The sequence below is a fragment of the Schistocerca cancellata genome, chromosome 1 (genome assembly GCF_023864275.1).
Source record: "Schistocerca cancellata isolate TAMUIC-IGC-003103 chromosome 1, iqSchCanc2.1, whole genome shotgun sequence".
In the NCBI taxonomy this organism is placed as follows: domain Eukaryota; kingdom Metazoa; phylum Arthropoda; class Insecta; order Orthoptera; family Acrididae; genus Schistocerca; species Schistocerca cancellata.
The window spans coordinates 318,626,056-318,646,448 of record NC_064626.1 but is presented as its reverse complement, the minus strand read 5'-3'; the positions used below and the strand labels follow the sequence as shown (position 1 = coordinate 318,646,448).

Genomic DNA, 20,393 nt, shown 5'->3' with positions numbered 1-20,393 from the left:
GTCCATTTTCCAAATCCGTTGTCCATTTTCCAAATCCGTTGTCCATTTTCCAAATCCGTTGTCCATTTTCCAAATTCGGCGTTTTTTTGTCAAATTTGCCGTTATTTCTTGCCTAATTCGGTGTAACTTTTTGTCCTTTTTTTTACCACATTCGGTACTATTTTGGAAGTTTAATGTTACCAGGTTTGCCGATTTCCATGTTATTTTTTTGGCAAATTTGGTGCTGTTTATTTTGCTAAATTTGGTGTTGTTTTTGACAAATTTGATATTGTTTTTTGCCAAATTCTGTGTTATATTTTTTAAGTTCGGTGCTATCTTCTTCGAGACATCTAAGCTCGTTACGTGAGAAAATAACTGTTAGTTTATGATTACAAACGAGAGATTAGAAGTCAAAATGCAATTTTAACAGTTAATAAATATCAATTACGAATATTAGTAAACTGCTGTTCTCACATTTAAAAATTCCATTATATCTCTAAAAATCGCCGATTTCGCGTTGTTCCGCTAAATACCGCTAATTTGGAATTATTGTTTTCGCTTAATTTTACTGTCCAGTTTCGTAGACATATTACGCTCCTATGACCTCCCAAGCCTTTTGCGTGCTGACAGAATTACAGTGCCATTCTAAAAATCTGTTTTTATGCGTTTTCCTTGAATTTTTATTTCTTTTCCAAATTTATCCTTTTTTTATTGCTTGCTGTGTACATATTGAGCGACACAACGGCCAGAATTTAAAAAAATATGATTCTACATTTTAATTAATATTTCCATTTGTTAATAAGTATGGAATTCTAAAAAGGTAAAATAAAGTATGCTACTAGCGAGATTCGAACCAGCGGCGCTATGCGCCGAGTTACGGACTAATTCATGAATAAAAAATCCACGTTTTATAGTTACCAGTGATCAGAAATCGAATCTTCAAAGGCGATTTTTTAGACTTTGTGAATTGCATCATAGCAAATAGATGCCTGGGCACTGCATTTTAAAACCTGTAAGTATGAAGGAGATAGCCGATCCGTGATGTCCCCTTGCGATCTATAAAACAGAGACTTCCGTGCCATCTGGACCGAATATTCCAGAGATAAGAGTGGTAGAATTTTTATTGAGGCAAAATTTCGATGTTCAAATCGTGTGAAACCTTATGGGACTTAACTGCTAAGGTCATCAGTCCCTAAGCTTACACACTACTTAACCTAAATTATCTTAAGGACAAGCACACACACCAATGTCCGAGAGAGGACTCGAACCTCCGCCGGGAGCAGCCGCACAGTCCATGACTGCAGCGCCATAGACCGCTCGGCTAATCCCGCGCGGCCAAATTTCGATGCGGTTACTAAAAAAGAGCAACAAAAAGGGCTTTGCCTGACTCCTGCAACTTTCAGGCTAATTTCTTATCGAAAGGTTTTTGATAAAACGCAGAAAAAGCTTTGATCGTGCATAAATTCAATAAAGGGTCGAAAGCAGCTACCTAACCACTCGTCGATCAATTTAGTGTCAAAACGCAAAACAAGGGGACAGAAGAAGAGGTTCCTTGAGTCACATTTACTAAAGACAATCATATTACACTAGCACGATTTCACTGTCACCTAGTCTCTCAGAAGGAGAGAAAGAAGTTAAAATTTTTAAAAAAATACTTATTCGCAAAACAAAACTAACATTGTGTCGCTGGTGTACAATGAGAAGAAACTGCTCTTCTTGCACTTGCAAGACCCAATCTACGCTCATGGACACGTCACACGCAGCAGAAAGAAAACGTCGATGTTTGCAATACCTATTTAAAAGATGCTTACCATCCGACGATAATGGTTTAACCATCAAAACTGGCAGTGGATAAAGTAAAAATTTTGTGGATGAGGCTAAACTATATTTTAAAAATGCTATAATATTACAGCACACCCATTAAAGACGCACTTCAAATGAGAGAGAAACGCTCGTTTTATCCACGAGCAATCTGGACAATCTGGACCTTTTGTGCCTGCACGTAAATCAGCAACCAACCACTACGCGAGTGTGTTTGTGACGTCAATGATGTACAGATTGTGGCGAGACTGGAGTTTTGCCGTGCTAGTACACATTGCCGTCCCCATGCCACGGTAGCGTAGCCCGCAGATATAGGAGCAAGAACCCCGGTGTGCCCCTCTCCCTAGATCCAGGCCTGCAACGAAGTTGTCTTGACACAGCTAGAGCATTTCTGTTGCTGCTGACAACCAATCACTGCACGACAGTCGGCTTTGTGAATGGGCTGTCGGCCTGCTACGGTGCCGTGGCATGTCGATTTCAGTGTGTACAAGGTTTGCAGACATGTACCTGCTAACGAATAAAAAATAATTGCGTAACTTTATTTTTTGGAGGCAGCAAAGTATGTATTAGGGTACGTGAATTATAAGTCCCAGAAGATGCAAATTGTTACGCTCAAATACTACGCAGTGGATTCCTGAAGATTCCACTTCCCACGATAAAAAAAAAGTCAGGACTAACAAACATGGTGGATTTCAGTAAGTAGCGTCCGCGCTCACTATCCCTAGCAGCACTAGAGGTAATTTGCTTCCCTCCCGTCTTGTAAACATGTAGCTGTCGTCCCAATTCGTTTCTTCTCTGCATGCACTAAACAGTGTGTAACGAAGTGGCACAGGGGAAACAGTTCAGTGCTATTAACTATAATACCGTATCCCTCTGAAACCATCACACGAAATGTACACCAAGGACACAGTGACTCAATTATTTGCTAGACAAATTACCTGAAAATAGAATATTTCGTAAAGCAATTGGACCCTCGCGTACCAGACTCATTTTATTTCACCTCTCGCGTACTTTTTCAATCAACATTAGAATTAATGCATCCAAAATTCGAGACTAAGTAAAATTGTCACGGAAATTTTTCAGTCGAGAAATGTGAAAGTGATCCGGATCTAAAAGACTATTTGCAGTTCGATTAGATGAAGATGCTATTCATTTAATGAAATGCACATATTACAAGGATATTTTGAGTTGTTCTTCATTATTCACAAATCTGTTCTTCCGTTATTTCCACATTCTTGGAACATGGACTACGAGTTATCGACAGTTGACAGACCTGAACTTTTAGGAACAGCTGTGCTCCAGCAGTGACCGTTCTTACCATGAACAACTGTATTTTCTTCATCGCTGTCTGAAGATATGGTAGACTGATCAGTTTCATCACGAAAATAATTTAAGTCACATTCACAATTGAGTTGTTCTAACAATGTCTACCCGAGGCACACTCAGTTAGTAAAATGTCATTCCTACGTGCCATTTTCACATAAATGAACTTCACACAAAACGACAAAACAGTTACACGATATGTATTTCAGGGTCACAGTGACCCTTCAAAAAATATTTCTGTCAAATTAATTACACAAGAATGCCTCACAGTTTCGAGCGTCCGTTCCGTTTGGATCTCACTCAATGTTGAACTTACGCTACTGGCCATTAAAATTGCTACACCACGAAGATAAGGTGCTGTGCTACAGACGCGAAATTTAACCGACAAGAAGTAGATGCTGTGATATGCAAATGATTAGCTTTTCAGAGCATTCACAGAAGGTTGGCGTCGGTGGCGACACCTACAACGTGCTGACATGAGGAAAGTTTCCAACCGATTTCTCATACACAAACAGCAGTTGACCGGCGTTGCCTGGTGAAACGTTGTTGTGATGCCTCGTGTAGGGAGGAGAAATGCGTACCTTCACGTTTCCGAGTTTGATAAAGGTCGGATTGTAGCCTATCGCGATTGCGGTTTATCGTATCGCGACATGGCTGCTCGCGTTGGTCGAGATCCAATGACTGTTAGCAGAATATGGAATCGGTGGGTTCAGGAGGGTAATACGGAAAGCCGTGCTGGATGCCCACGGCCTCGTGTCACTAGCAGTCGAGATAACAGGCATCTTATCCGCATGGCTGTAACGGATCGTGCAGCCACGTCTCGATACCTAACTCAACAGATGGGGACGTTTGCAAGACAATAACCATATGCACGAACATTTCGATGACGTTTGCAGCTGCCGGATGCAGTGGCCGAGCGGTTCTAGGCGCTACAGTCTGGAACCGCGCGACCGCTACGGCCGCAGGTTCGAATCCTGCCTCGGGCATGGATGTGTGTGATGTCCTTAGGTTAGTTAGGTTTACGTAGTTGTAAGTTCTAGGGGAGTGATGACCTCAGAAGTTAAGTCCCATACTGCTGAGAGCCATTTGAATCATTTTTGACGTTTGCAGCAGCATGGACTATCAGCTCGGAAACCATGGCTGAAGTTATCCTTGACGCTGCATCACAGACAGGAACGCCTGCGATGGTGTACTCAACGACGAACCTGGGTGCAAAACATTTTTTCGGATGAATCCATGTTCTGTTTACATCATCATGATGGTCGCATCCGTGTTTGCCCTCATCGCAGTGAACGCACATTGGAAGCGTGTATTCGTCATCGCCATACTGGCGTATCACCCGGCGTGATGGTATGGGGTGCCATTGGCTACACGTCTCGGTCACCTCTTGTTCGCACTGACGGCACTCTGAACAGTGGACGTTACATTTCAGATGTGTTACGACCTGTGGCTCTACCCTTCATTCGATCCCTGCGAAACCCTACATTTCAGCAGGATAATGCACGACCGCATGTTGCAGGTCCTGTACGGGCCTTTCTAGATACAGAAAATGTTCGACTGCTGCCCTGGCCAGCACATTCTCCAGATCTCTCACCAACTGAAAACGTCTGGTCATTGGTGGCCGAGCAACTGGCTCGTCACAATACGCCAGTCACTACTCTTGATGAACTGTGGTATCATGTTGAAGCTGCGTGGGCAGCTGTACCTGTACACGCCATCCAAGCTCTGTTTGACTCAATGTCCAGGTGTATCAAGGCCGTTATTACGGCCAGAGGTGGTTGTTATGGGTACTGATTTCTCAGGATCTTATGCACCCAAATTGCGTGAAAATGTAATCACGTGTCCGTTCTACTATATTGTGTCTGCCCAATGAATACGCGTTTATCATCTGCATTTCTTCTTGGTGTAGCAATTTTAATGGTCAGTAGTGCACATTTGTGTATGTGCAGTGCATGCACAGTACCAAGAGAAAACTCCAGCGTTAGACTTCTCGCTCCCCAGGCCGTTCTCACGCCAAGTGACGATCTGTTGTATCGTTCGATGAGTCTCCCTTGCTATCCTACCTACTCGCTAGCGTCCCGTAACAAAATCTTCCTGTACTGTGCATTAAAATTAGGAAACAAAAGTGAAATAAATATCGGTAGTGATGTGGCGTAAACGCCACGCGGCTATGGTTAAAAGTTTATGACTATCGCTGTTACTGTATTGGTTTAAGTTACGTTGAGAGTTTCACAATGGTGGACTTAATTGCAGGAGTGAGTAAGCGTGAAGCAGGTGAGCTGGAGCTCGCGAGCCGCCGGGCGTCGCTGGGCTCCGAGTCGGTGGAGGGGCCGTTCTGGGCGCCGAGGGGCCGGCGCGGGCAGGCGGCGCGGCTGCTGCGGCTGCGGCTCGCCTCCACGGCCGCCGGCTCGGCCTTCTGGCCGGCCCGGGGGCGGCGCGCCGGACCCTCCTCCGCCTCCGCCTCCGCAGAGGGGCCCTTCTGGGCTACGCGCGGCCGCAGCCTCGCTGCGCAGCACTCCTTCTGGCCCGCCAGGGGCCGCAGGGGCGACCCCATAAACGTGAGTTTCAAACAAGACTCATACAATGACAAGCAGGTGGCAATGACAAGTCATGTGATACTTCCCAATATCGTGTCGCTTGGCGTAGAGCAGTAACTCGACGTGGCATAGACTCAAGAAGTCGCTGGATGTCCCCTCCAGAAATACTGAGCCATGCTGCCTCCGTTGTTGTTGTTGTTGTTGTCTTCAGTCCTGAGACTGGTTTGATGCATCTCTTCATGGTACTCTATCCTGTGCAAGCCTCTTCATCTCCCAGTACCTACGGCAGCCTACATCCTTCTGAATCTGCATAGTGTATTCATCTCTTGGTCTCCCTCTACGATTTTTACCCTCCACGCTGCCCTCCAGTACTAAATTGGTGATCCCTTGATGCCTCAGAACATGTCCTACCAACCGATCCCTCCTTCTAGTCAAGTTGTGCCACAATCTCCTCTCCAATTCTATTCAATACCTCCTCATTAGTTATGTGATCTACCCATCTAATCTTCAGCATTATTCTGTAGCACCACATTTCGAAAGCTTCTATTCTCTTCTTGTCCAAACTATTTATCGTCCATGTTTCACTTCCATACATGGCTACACTCCATACAAATACTTTCAGAAACGACTTTCTGACACTTAAATGTTTACTCGATGTTAAAAAATTTCTCTTCTTCAGAAACACTTTCCTTGCCATTGACAGTCTACACTTTATATCCTCTCTACGTCGACCATCATCAGCAAAATTCATTTACTACTTTAAGTTCAAAAATGGTTCAAATGGCTCTGAGCACTATGGGACTCAACGTCTGAGGTCATCAGTCCCCTAGAACTTAGAACTACTTAAACCTAACTAACCTAAAGACATCACACACATCCATGCCCGCGGCAGGATTCGAACCTGCGACCGTAGCGGTCTCGCGGTTCCAGACTGCAGCGCCTAGAACCACACGGCCACTCCGGCCGGCTTAATACTTTAAGTGTCTCATTTCCTAATCTAATTCCCTCAGCTTCACCCGACTTAATTCGACTACATTCCATTATCCTCGTTTTGCTTTTGTTGATGTTCATCTTATATCCTCCTTTCAACACCCTGTCCATTCCGTTCAACTACTCTTCCAAGTCCTTTGCTGTCTCTGACAGAATTACAATGTCAACGGCGAACCTTAAAGTTTTTATTTCTTCTCCATGGATTTTAATACCTACTCCAAACTTTTATTTCGTTTCCTTTACTACTTGCTCAATATACAGATTGAATAGCATCCAGGAGAGGCTACAACCCTGTCTCACTCCCTTCCTAACCACTGGTTCCCTTTCACGTCCCTCGACTCTTATAACTGCCATCTGCTTTCTGTACAAATTGTAAATAGCCTTTGGCTGCCTCCGTAGCCATCCATAATTGCGAAAGTGTTACAGATGTAGGATTTTGTGCACCAAGTGACCTCTCGATTATGTCCCATAAATGTTCGATGGGATTCATGTGGGGCGATCTGGGTGGTCACACCATTCGCTAGAATTGTCCAGAATGTCAAACCAATCGCAAACAACTGTGGCTCGGTGACATGGCGCCTCGTTGTTTGGGAACACGAAGTCCGTGAATGGCTGCAAATTGTCACCAAGTAGCCGAACATAACCATCTCCACTCAACGATCGGTTCAGTTGAACCAGAGGATCCAGTGCATTCCATGTAAACGCAGCCCACACCATTACGGAACCACACCATCATCTTGCACAGTGCCTAGTTGACAACTTGGGTTCTACATCTACACTCCTGGAAATGGAAAAAAGAACACATTGACACCGGTGTGTCAGACCCACCATACTTGCTCCGGACACTGCGAGAGGGCTGTACAAGCAATGATCACACGCACGGCACAGCAGACACACCAGGAACCGCGGTGTTGGCCGTCGAATGGCGCTAGCTGCGCAGCATTTGTGCACCGCCGCCGTCAGTGTCAGCCAGTTTGCCGTGGCATACGGAGCTCCATCGCAGTCTTTAACACTGGTAGCATGCCGCGACAGCGTGGACGTGAACCGTATGTGCAGTTGACGGACTTTGAGCGAGGGCGTATAGTGGGCATGCGGGAGGCCGGGTGGACGTACCGCCGAATTGCTCAACACGTGGGGCGTGAGGACTCCACAGTACATCGATGTTGTCGCCAGTGGCCGGCGGAAGGTGCACGTGCCCGTCGACCTGGGACCGGACCGCAGCGACGCACGGATGCACGCCAAGACCGTAGGATCCTACGCAGTGCCGTAGGGGACCGCACCGCCACTTCCCAGCAAATTATGGACACTGTTGCTCCTGGGGTATCGGCGAGGACCATTCGCAACCGTCTCCATGAAGCTGGGCTACGGTCCCGCACACCGTTAGGCCGTCTTCCGCTCACGCCCCAACATCGTGCAGCCCGCCTCCAGTGGTGTCGCGACAGGCGTGAATGGAGGGACGAATGGAGACGTGTCGTCTTCAGTGATGAGAGTCGCTTCTGCCTTGGTGCCAATGATGGTCGTATGCGTGTTTGGCGCCGTGCAGGTGAGCGCCACAATCAGGACTGCATACGACCGAGGCACACAGGGCCAACACCCGGCATCATGGTGTGGGGAGCGATCTCCTACACTGGCCGTACACCACTGGTGATCGTCGAGGGGACACTGAATAGTGCACGGTACATCCAAACCGTCATCGAACCCATCGTTCTACCATTCCTAGACCGGCAAGGGAACTTGCTGTTCCAACAGGACAATGCACGTCCGCATGTATCCCGTGCCACCCAACGTGCTCTAGAAGGTGTAAGTCAACTACCCTGGCCAGCAAGATCTCCGGATCTGTCCCCCATTGAGCATGTTTGGGACTGGATGAAGCGTCGTCTCACGCGGTCTGCACGTCCAGCACGAACGCTGGTCCAACTGAGGCGCCAGGTGGAAATGGCATGGCAAGCCGTTCCACAGGACTACATCCAGCATCTCTACGATCGTCTCCATGGGAGAATAGCAGCCTGCATTGCTGCGAAAGGTGGATATACACTGTACTAGTGCCGACATTGTGCATGCTCTGTTGCCTGTGTCTATGTGCCTGTGGTTCTGTCAGTGTGATCATGTGATGTATCTGACCCCAGGAATGTGTCAATAAAGTTTCCCCTTCCTGGGACAATGAATTCACGGTGTTCTTATTTCAATTTCCAGTAGTGTACATGGATACTCTGCAAATCGCATTCAAGTGCCTGGCAGAGGATTCATCGAACCACTTTCACAATTCTCTATTATTCCAATCTCGTATAGCACGGGGAAAGAATGAACACCCATATCTTTCCGTACTAGCTCTGATTTCCGTTATTTTATCGTGGTGATCGTTCCTCCCTATGTAGGTCGGTGTCAACAAAATATTTTCACATTCGGAGGAGAAAGTTGGTGATTGGAATATCGTGAGGAGATTCCGTCGCAACGAAAAACGCCTTTCTTTTAATGATTTCCAGCCCAAATCCTGTATCGTTTCTGTGACACTCTCTCCCATACTTCGCGATAGTAAAAAACGTGCTGCCTTTCTTTGAGCTTTTTCTATGTACTCCGTCAGTCCAAGCTGGTAAGGATCTTATACCGCGCAGCAGTATTCTAAAAAGAAGACGGACAAGCGTAGTGTAGACAGTCTGCTCAGTAGATCTGTTACATTTTCTATGTGTCCTGCTAATAAAACGCAGTCTTTGGTTAGCCTTTCCTACAACATTTTCTATGTGTTCCTTCCAATTTAAATTGTTCGTAATTGTAATACCTACGTATTTAGTTTAATTTACGGCTTTTAGATTAATCTGATTCACCGTGTAACCGAAGTTTAACCAGTTCCTTTTAGCACTCGTGTGGATGATCTCACACTTTTCGTTATTTAGGGTCAACTGCCACTTTTCGCACCATTCAGATATCTTTTCTAAATCGCTTTGCAGTTTGTTTTGGTCTTCTGATGACTTTATTAGTCGATAAACGAAAACATCATCTGAAAACAACCAAAGAGGGTTGCTCAGATTGTTTCCAAAATCGTTTATATAGATAAGGAACAACAAAGGTCCTATAACACTACCTTGGGGAACGCCAAAAATCACTTCTGTTGTACTCGATGACTTTCCGTCAATTACTACGAACTGTAACCTCTCTGATTGGAAATCACAAATCCACTCACATAACTGAGACGTTCACTACAAGACGCTTGTGTGGTACAGTGTCAAAAGCCTTCCGGAAATCCAGAAATACGGAATCGATCTGAAATCCCTTGTCAGTAGCACTCAACTCTTCATGTGAATAAAGAGCTAGTTGTGTTTCACAGGAGCGTTGTTTTCTAAACCCATTTTGACTGTGTGTCAATAGACCGTTTCTTTCGAGGTAATTCATACTGTTCGAACACAATATATGTTCTAAAATCCTGCTGCATATCGACGTTAACGATATGGGCCTATAATTTAGTGGATTACTTATACCACCTTTCTTGAATATTGGTGTGACCTGTGTAACTTTCCAGTCTTTGGGTGCGGATCTTTTGTCGAGCGAATGGTTGTGTATGGCTTCGTGGGATCTGTACCGCACTAGAATCAAACCCTCAAATCTTACCAACTGAAATCGGGACTCATCTGACCAGGCCAGGTTTTCCAGTCGTCTAGGATAAGCCGACATTGTCACGAGCCTAGGAAAGGCGTTGTCATCCTATCAGCAAAGGCGCTCTTGACGCTGTGGACCTCGGAATATTGATTTCCCTAACAACTGCCTATTTTTGAAATGGAATGTTTCATGTGTCTAGCTCCAACTACCATTACGCGGTCGGAGTCATAATTCACGTCGTGCAGCGATAATCATGTCAGAAACTTTTTCACGTGAGTCACCTAAGTACAAATGACACTGCCCTTTTATATCGTGTACGCGATACTACTGCCATCTGTATATGTTGATATCGTTATCCCATGGCTTGTGTCACCTCAGTCTATGTACGCTTCCACAGCTGGTGTCGAGATGAATAAAATCCTTTTGGGTGAAAGACCGCGATATTATGAAGTTCTAAATCAACCGACGTTTCGACAGTCTTCGCAGTGGTCGTCTTACAGGTTACCTAACTCCTGGTTTATAGACATGGTCTTCTCTACATATACCTTCTTATTTCGGTCGTCAGGTGACAATCGAGGTGACATTCTGATACTTCATTGAAGAGTTTGAAGCCAAAGTGCCTACGGTAGAGTGGCTGCATAGTAGACTGTCTTCTGAGCTACTTTAGCAGGTGACTCGCAGGCAACAGCGACTCCTTTATTCTCTGACCAGAGGGCGGTGGTTTCCTTACCACAGGATTTGCCCTCTATTTTGCAAGACGACGCAACGACTGTGGTTAAGGTGTTACGGTTTTGTGTCCTGTCCAATTTGTTGCCTCGGATTTTAGCGAGAGGATTTTAATGTGCTGCTGGGTGACTGGCTCACCCAGGCTTTAGGTAAGAGGTCCGCCTGTCACGATTACCTACTTGTTTCACTTCGATTTCTGTTCTCTTTTCCTTGTGTTTCCTTTCCTCTTTTAGTGCGTTTCTTCTCCTCTTGTTTTGCCTCTGTATGTGAGGATTTGGAACTGCGTCAGGTCTGTGTCTTTTAGCCGTTCTCCTTGTTCGGTGTCCGTCTTCGTCCCTTCACTGCATGTGTTCCTGTTTCTATGCGTTTGGGCGCTGATGACCACGCTGTTTAGCGCCCGAAAACCTCAAACCACACACACACACACACACACACACACACACACACACACACACACACACACACCCACACACACACACACACAGCGAATCGGCAGCTCCTAACAGAGTAGCGTTTTTTTATCTGACATTTCCACAACATTCATTACTTTACAATCCGGTTTTTATTTGTTACGTCATCGTCAGCTACAATGATAAAAATGTGTGACTGAAATTTTCGTGGGACCAAAGATTTTAAAAGAATATAGAGTATCTCAATTTATTTCCAAAGATGAAAATTGTTTATGTTTGATTTAGGACCGAAACTCCTAAAACCGCAATGTAAAATATTTAATTTGGATAAAATGTAGCACATTCAATAATTAACTACATCACAAATTACTATAATACTTATAGTAAAATTTGGTGTTATGGTGTTATGGTCAAAGGGGGTGATTTAATAACAGTACTGCCCTCAATAAGTCCAATAACAGAAACAGGCACTATGTAAGAAGTGTGACGTAGCAGGTAAATGAAACATCTGTAATGATACAAAGTAAAATTTCAACTACAGTAACTGAAATAAAGAAAACACGGGAGTGGGAGGGGTACTTTACAAATTGGGCTTGAAGGGATTATTAGTAGTACCTGTAGTTAATTTTTCGAGTAGTGGAATCCTTAATCTCTAAAATGGTTCAAATGGCTCTGAGCACTATGGGACTTAACATCTGAGGTCATCAGTCCCCTAGAACTTAGAACTACTTAAACCTAACTAACCTAAGGACATCACACACATCCATGCCCGAGGCAGGATTCGAACCTGCAACCGTAGCGGTCGTGCGGTTCCAGACTGTAGCGCCTAGAACCGCTCGGCCACTCCGGCCGGCCCTTAATCTCTCCTTTCATCATGGACCCCTGATTTGTTTCTACAACATGTTCGTAATGTGACTGTCTGTAATTAGATTATTTGCAACAAAAATAACAATTATTTCTAATAATATTTCTTTCTTTCAAAAAGTAATTTCAAAATTAACACAAAAGTTATTAAAGAACTTAAATAGCGAAATTTTAATGAGATGAGTGGTGCTGGACCTTACTTCCATGGATATTCCTAGCATTCGTCTTTATGGATGAATGTTGAATTCTCAAGACAGGTTCAGCATCAAGTCTGATACGGTTTTCTCTCCCATTTATTTTTACTTTTTTTAAGGACGTAGGCTAATCTTAGAACTTGTGTCACACATGCACGTGATTGCAAATGATAAAAGTACCAACCTGGCCTTTTCTAACAATGGCGCACATTCATATTTTCAACTGCATCAGAAACCCACTAATACCAGTAACATTAATTTTTCTTCGAGTGGTGAATGAGATGTCGGTTCAACAAAAGTTTCTTCTCATTAGAAGGCCGAACGTCGTGCATTGACAAGTGACAAAAAATGTACTTCGAATCCAGAATTCATTTTGACATTTAATCTTCTGTTCAGTTGGGGAAATACAGCTTAAAAGTGTCATTAAAACTTTTCAAATTTTTTTGAGAGGCATTAATTTTACGTTACTTTGTTGAATGTTATGAAGAATGACACGTAAGTTTCGTGGAACCCATGAGTGATCTCCACGGAACATCATTCTTCCGTGGAACAGACTATGAGGCGCTGTACTAGAGCACTGCAAGTGCGTGCCCGATCCGTGTGGTCTTCTCTCGGCTGCAGTGGTGTGTGACAGAGAGGGCGAATAAACCTCGCACAGCTTGGCGGAAGTTACTGAAGATGACCGACGCTACCACGCCTAATGACAAAGTAGGGATGGGAAAAAGAGGCCGGTTAAAATTGATACCTGTATCTATGTGTAAATAACCAGTATTGTTCGTTATTCGTTTAATCACTGTTATAACAGGTGTTTTTAGTGACAAACGGGTAAAAAGCTGGCATATCAACTAGCCATAACAGTAGTGCAACAATTTTTCAAAATGACTGAGCACAGCAATCAGTCGTCATTTTCTTTCAGGTTTTATCAAACAGATCTAGATTTCGGCTAGTTTTAAACGAACTGTGACAGAAGCCCGAACAACAGGGGACTGACGTACTAGGACATGCATTTATACCACGATATAGTGCATTGATAATGGCTAGGCACTAGCGGGAATATAGATTTCCTTAATACAACCTGAAAGAATAGGACAACTGATTGCTGTGTTCCATCACTTCTAAAGTCCTGTAACAGTCGTTGAGTGCGTTCACATTCCTAATGGAAGGTAACTTGAGCAACTACTTTTGGTTTTTAGATAAACCGCTTTAAAAAACGAATAATTTTTATTGGTAAAATTTCCTTCGATTTGAAATATGGCTTAATTACATGAAATGGGAAAAGCGATCAGTGCTATTTCAATAATAATGTCGACTTAAACAAGCAATAAACACACAAAATGAGAATTGGTATAGCATTGCTGCGACAGTAATGTACTTGTTATCATGTGGCGTGACCTGCTGGGTGGTACGCATGTACATGCAGTGTGGGAGACTCACCCTATCTGGTCTAAATTTTAATTTCCCACTGTTGTCGGCGAACATAAGTTGTGAGTAAAAATTTCTCGGTGTACATGCCGCGTCAAATCAGGATAAATCTCCGAGCTTTCGACCACTACCTCCATGGTCGTCGTCAGGGCTAAAACTGACTGTCGTGAACTAGCGAGGTTCCCACTTTTATATGCAAATGACGGCTTCTTATTGGCTGGAATACGTCAGCGATATGGCACGTAGCGAAGTGGTGCCCTCTACTTCCATAGATGTAGTTGCTATCCCGCGTTGCTTGCAGCGCAATCCCTTAAATCAGGAGGTAAAGTGCGAGAAGTTTTTCTCTGCGATTTTTCTTTATCCAGTGCACTCTTCCAAGTGTTGCTGAGTGCATAGCCGTTGTCTCTATTAAAGTTATTATCGCTAAGTCTAATTTCGACTGCTTCCCGGATCACAGAGTCCCAGTAATTCGATGTGTGGGCTATTACTCTGGTTTCTTCAAATAAAATCTTATGCTTGTTAAGCAGGCTATGTTCAGCCACCGCAGATTTTTCCAAATACCTGTATTTCAGGTGGCGTTGGTGCTCGATGCAGCGGTCGGCAACGGTTCTTACAGACTGGCCCACGTAATTCTTGCCGCATTCGCAAGGAATAGTATAAATTCCCGGCACTCTTAAGCCGAGACTATCTTTGACTGGTCTCAACATTTCCTTGATTTTCCTAGGTGGTCGGAAAACTGGTTTTATTCCTTGCCTCTTCAGGACTCTGGCTATCTTGCTCGTTGTAGCACCGCAAAAAGGAAGCCGCGCTATGTGTTGGTCCTCTTCTTGTATGTGGCCGGCATCGTGTCTTACTTTCTTGGACAATACTGATTTAATTTCACCGGCAGAATAACCATTCCTCTTGAAAACAGTCGTCAAATGGTTGATCTCGGGACCGAGGTGGTCCTTGTCGGAAATAGTCCTGGCTCTGTGTACTAAAGTATTCAGCATAGCTCTCTTCTGAGACGGATGATGGAAGCTATGGCTATGCAGATATAAGTCTGTATGGGTTGGCTTCCTGTACACAGAATGGCCCAGTCGTCCATCCGGCTTTCGCTCTACCAACACATCTAAAAAAGGTAACTTCCCTTCCTTCTCTAACTCCAATGTAAATTTTATGTTTGGATGTACGCCATTCAGATGTTCGACGAACTGCTGCAGCGTGTCGCTGCCGTGTGGCCAGATTAAAAAAGTATCGTCGACGTATCTGTAGAAGCATGATGGGCGGAGGTGAGCACTGCTCAGGGCTCGTTCTTCAAAGTCCTCCATGAAAAAATTCGCTATTGCTGGTGACAGTGGCGAACCCATGGCTGTTCCATCCGTCATTTCATAATAATTTCCACTGTATAAAAAATAAGTGGTCGTCAAGGTATGCCGGAACAACTTCAAAATTTCTGAGGAGAAATGAGCAGACAACAGTTGTAATGTGTCATCCACAGGTACTTTGGTGAACAGAGAAACCACGTCGAGGCTGACCATGATATCACTTGGGCCTATCTTCATCTGTTTTATGATATCAACAAACATTTTTGAATTTTTAATATGATGTGGGCAGTGACCAACTATAGGCACCAACAATTTAGTTAAGTGCTTTGCAAGCTTGTACGTAGGAGAGCCAATAGCGCTAACAATCGGTCTCAACGGGACGTTCTCCTTATGAACCTTTGGCAAACCGTACAGTCTTGGTGGCCTAGGTGCTCTCGGCCGTAAGTTCTTCACCAGTTCGTCGGAGAGGCCAGAGTTTTTTAGTAACTCCCTTGTCTTACTGCTGAGCGCCGATGAGGGATCCCGTCTGAGAACCCGGTATGTGCTGTCCTCCAGTAATAATCCAACTTTCTTATGGTAATCTGTAGCATTGAGGATTACCGTGGCGTTCCCCTTGTCAGCAGGTAAAACAACTAGATCTTCATCCTTCTGCAACAATTTCAGTCCTTGTCTCTCCTCTCTGCTGATGTTTGACTTAGGCGGCTTGGATGTCGCTAAAATCCGGCTAGTAGCAAGCCTTACGTCATCCGCTGCTTCTTGAGGAAGATGACGAACTGCTTGTTCCACTCCACTAATGATCTCAACCACCGGTAACTTACGTGGAGCTGGGGCAAAGTTCAATCCTTTACCGAGAGCCGAGATGGTAGCTTCATCAAGTTCCTTGTCAGAGAAGTTGATAACAGTGCGGTGAATGCCGTTGGACCCAGTAGTTCCTTGATCACGGTTAAGCCGCTCAAATTTATCGGCCTGTTTCGCCGTAGTCCTGCTTAAATTGGCTCGTTGGTGTGCCGCCAAAGTCATATCCACCCATTCCCAGTCCAATGGTGAGAGGACTTCGGCCAGAAATAAATGGCAACTAAATAACAGGCGAGCGTTCATGTCTAGTTCATACCTGGTATGACGTATCCTCTCCTTCACAATAGCATGGCTGGTCTTTCGTAAAATTCTGTTTACTGCAGCGCTTCTGATGTGGTGTTTGACGACTGCAAACTTCGGTACTACCTCCTTGTCACGACAGCGTTGTAAAAAAGCCAGATTGCTCAGCAACTGAGACTGTTTCAGGCGCAGCTTCTCCAGGTGACGAACGCTGCGCGCTATGTCCTCCCCGTAGAGGAAACTAAGTGGGAACCTCGCTAGTTCACGACAGTCAGTTTTAGCCCTGACGACGACCATGGAGGTAGTGGTCGAAAGCTCGGAGATTTATCCTGATTTGACGCGGCATGTACACCGAGAAATTTTTACTCAGGAAATACGTCGCGAAAGACTTCGTAGCCAACATAAGTTGTGTCACAGAATGCCACCATCCCTAGTCTGTAAATATTTTTTACTGATGGGTCAGTGAAGTATAACCCTCCACTTGCTTTAAGAGATTAAGAACGGAAGGAATCACAACATACTTCCAACATCATATAAGGAGAAAACTTAACTATTCATTCACAGCTTACAATAAAAATAGGAAATAGCTGAACTGTTGCCTGTTTCTACATAATATGCCTTTATCTGCCTGAAGCCCTTGCAAACGGACAGATAAACAGGAGGAATAGAGTTCCGCAACGTGAGATTTCACTTTTTAGACTGACTATTACATAATGCCCAAATAATGGCATGATCCCCGTTTACAACAAGATTTTTGACTAAAGAATCTAAAAAATTAGCATCAGTAGGAAAATTACTGGTGATTTATTGTACTATTCAACCACTTGTCACTTTACGAGAAAATCTGCGAAAGTCTATGTAATTTAATATTTTGATTCTATATATCTTCAAATTGAGAGAGTCAAAGTTTTTCAATTTTTGGTCGGTTTCGAAGATTATTGCAGGAAATAAAAGGAATAAAAATCCGAAAATCGATTATTTCAGAAATCGTTTTTTTTTAGCGGTTTTCACAGTCAGCTTAAACTTGCATTGGAAACCGATGTAACCGAAAACCAGTTGTATCAGCGATAAACGCCATCCCCAAGATAAAGCCGCTTGCGCATCTTGAATAGCAATACGGAAATCACGCAGATGCGCGTAGACCTCGAAGTTTTAGTGTGCTCGGGCACGATGCTCGACGAACAACCGACGCTCACTCGCTTTCGCTACGCGAAAGCAGTGCTCTGACGTCTAGCTTATACCTAGGACAGCTTTTACCTGCCGCTTCTGGCCTTCCTGACAACTGAAATATCAGCCACGGCTTTAGTGGTTCTTGGCAACTGCAGATGGCCTTTGTTACCCAAGTCGGACAAAACGTAATGCTAATCCGTTTTGTAATTACTGCGACAAGGATGTTGACATATTCACACAGAAGTTCGTGAATGACTCTACTGTGGACAGCATCTCCGGAAACTTTCGTCAACAGTCGTTTACGAACTTCTAGGTGAATGTGGCGGAGTCTATGTTCGGGAAAACGGGAGACCGATAAGCAGTCACGCGTTGGTGTAATGAATCGCGCAGTAAAGCTGCGAGGATGGGTCGTCAGTGGTGCCTGTATACTCACAAGGGAACATCCCCATCGCACCCCCCTCAGATTTAGTTATAAGTTGGCACAGTGGATAGGCCTTGAAAAACTGAACACAGATCGATCGAGAAAACAGGAAGAAGTTGTGTGTAACTATGAAAAAATAAGCAAAATATACAAACTGGGTCGTCCATGCGTAAGATAGGCAATATTAAGGGCACTGTGAGGCGAGGAGCTCCGTGGTCCCGTGGTTAGCGTAAACAGCTGCGGAACGAGAGGTCTTTGGTTCAAATCTTCCCTCAACCGAAAATTTTAACTTTTTATTTTCAGTTTATGTGAAAAACTCTTATGTTTTCATCACTTTTTTTGGAGTGATTATTACATCCACAAGAAAACCTAAATCGGGCAAGGTAGAAGAAACTTTTCACCCATTCGCCAAGTGTACTAGTTAGGTGGGTCGACAACATATTCCTGTCATGTGACGCACATGCTGTCACCAGTGTCGTATACAGAATATCAGACGTGTTTTCCTGTGGAGGAATCGGTTGACCTATGACCTTGCCATCAAATGTTTGCGGTTCCCATTGGAGAGGCACGTCCTTTCGTCAACTAATCACACGGTTTTGCGGTGCGGTCGCAAAACACAGACACTAAACTTATTACAGTGAACAGAGACGTCAATGAACGAACGGACAGATCATAACTTTGCGAAAATAAAGAAAGCAAAATTTTCTGTGGAGGGCAGATTAGAACCAAAGACCTCTCGTTCTGCAGCTGTTCACGCTAACCACGGGACCACGGCGCTCGTCACCTCACATTGCCCTTAATATTGCCTATCTTACGCATGGACGACCCAGTTTGTATATTTTGCTTATTTTTTCATAGTTCCACACAACATCTTCCTGTTTTCTCGATTGATCTGTGTTCAGTTTTTCAAGGCCTATCCATTGTGCCAACTTATAACTAAATATGAGGGGGGTGCGATGGGGATGTTCCCTTGTCAGTTGGTAGGAGCACTCACCTGGACAGAAAAGGTCGTGGGTTCGACTTCCCGTCCAGCATGCTGATTTCACCTGTCACGATGGTTATGAAGAGCACAAACTCAGCTGAAGGCTACGTTTAGTAATTCAAATCGTAACTGGATTATTTTAGCTATACATTATACATCAAATATTGAAATAGCATTCAGTAGTGTGAAACATTCATTCTGCTTACTAACATATGTTTGTTTAATGACCAGATAGGGTCCCTGTTATTTTACGATGGCTTCTTTAATGAGCTGCCAAGTCAAAAGTCACAACTGGCAATGTAAAGCGTGACAAGTTAGGTAACATGAGGGTGAAGAGAGTACATTCTTGATATATTCCATCTGGTGCCTATCCTTAAGAACACCAAGAAACCTACCTGTATTTTACGTGTTAAGTTTGGAATAAAGGGGTACTCGCTCTTCTAATATCTAGATACCAGGATTCCTTCCGCGAAGTCGAAGGCCAGTGGTTTGCTGTAACCTGTAACACAAATAGGATTATCAGAATGAATAGTGCTGTCACTCTAGTTAACGGAATAATACTGTAGAAGCTGAAAAAAATGCTTTTATCTGTTTCCCTGAATCCAGCATATGAGAGAAAATAATTATGACCCTGGGTTCTGATCGCTATTCCGAAACCAAAGAATGCTAATTGACCTGTGCCTTACAGTATTATGACCACAGTATTTCGTTTAAGGTAACCTGGACAGAAACAAACGGCAATAATGTTCAGCGAAGTAATGGGGTTGTGTGAATTCCTAAGGGACCAAACTGCTGAAGTCATCCGTCCCTAGACTTACACACTACTTAAACTAACTTAACGCTAAGGAAACACTCACACTCATGCCCGAGGGAGAGCTCGAACCTCTGGCGGAAGGGGCCGCACGAGCGAATTTTTGTATAGAAAACAGTAACACCCATAATTAATCATCTTACCACTGCAAGAATAATAATAAATCGACGAACAGGTCAGGGGGATCAAGCACTGCCAACCAACCAGCGTGTCGAACTTTCCTGTGGCGACGCTGAAAGCCAGTATGGAAGGCCATATGGTTAACGTACAACTCTAACAATCGTTGACCACTAATGTAAAATTTTTGGAACTGAGCTCCTCAGCTGTCCTCAAAACACTTCCATCCAGTTCGGTTCTCCCACACAAACGAACCGTGAAACTGCCTCGAATCGGACACCAGTCCTTGTCTTGCTTGAATAGTCCTTAGGACTAGCTCTACCATTTTTCGGGAGGACAGAGGTTCAGACCGTTCCGATTCAGGTTTCCCGTGGTTTCTCTAAATCGCTTATGGATAATGTCGAGATGGGTCCTCTGTAAAGGATACGACCGATTTCCTTCCCCGATCTGAGTTTGTGCTCCTATAATCTTCCCTTTTTCTTTGCCAATTTATATGTGCTACATTCTGGAAAAATAACCTAGCAGGCCGGGGAAGACGTGTACAAATAACTGAGGCAAATGAAGAGGTTGAAGAAGGAAGGGGGGTTAGGATTTAATGCCTCGTCGACAGCGAGGTCGCCGGCCTGGGTGGCC

General features: G+C 44.3%; 2 protein-coding genes across 5 annotated transcripts in view; one reads left to right on the top strand and one right to left on the bottom strand.

The window, feature by feature from the left end:
* Nucleotides 1–20,393, bottom strand: part of LOC126172942 (COMM domain-containing protein 4) — a 551,734-nt gene that overhangs the window by 188,372 nt on the left and 342,969 nt on the right. For 3 of the 4 annotated variants that reach the window (XM_049920918.1, XM_049920917.1, XM_049920919.1), the window contains one exon: nt 19,228–19,331. The exons of the other annotated variant lie outside the window; for it this stretch is intronic. The gene's annotated coding sequence lies outside the window, so the exon portion shown is untranslated. The remainder of the gene's footprint in view (nt 1–19,227; nt 19,332–20,393) is intronic. 4 annotated transcript variants of the gene reach the window in all.
* Nucleotides 1–20,393, top strand: part of LOC126173780 (uncharacterized) — a 66,628-nt gene that overhangs the window by 38,816 nt on the left and 7,419 nt on the right. The window lies entirely within an intron of this gene.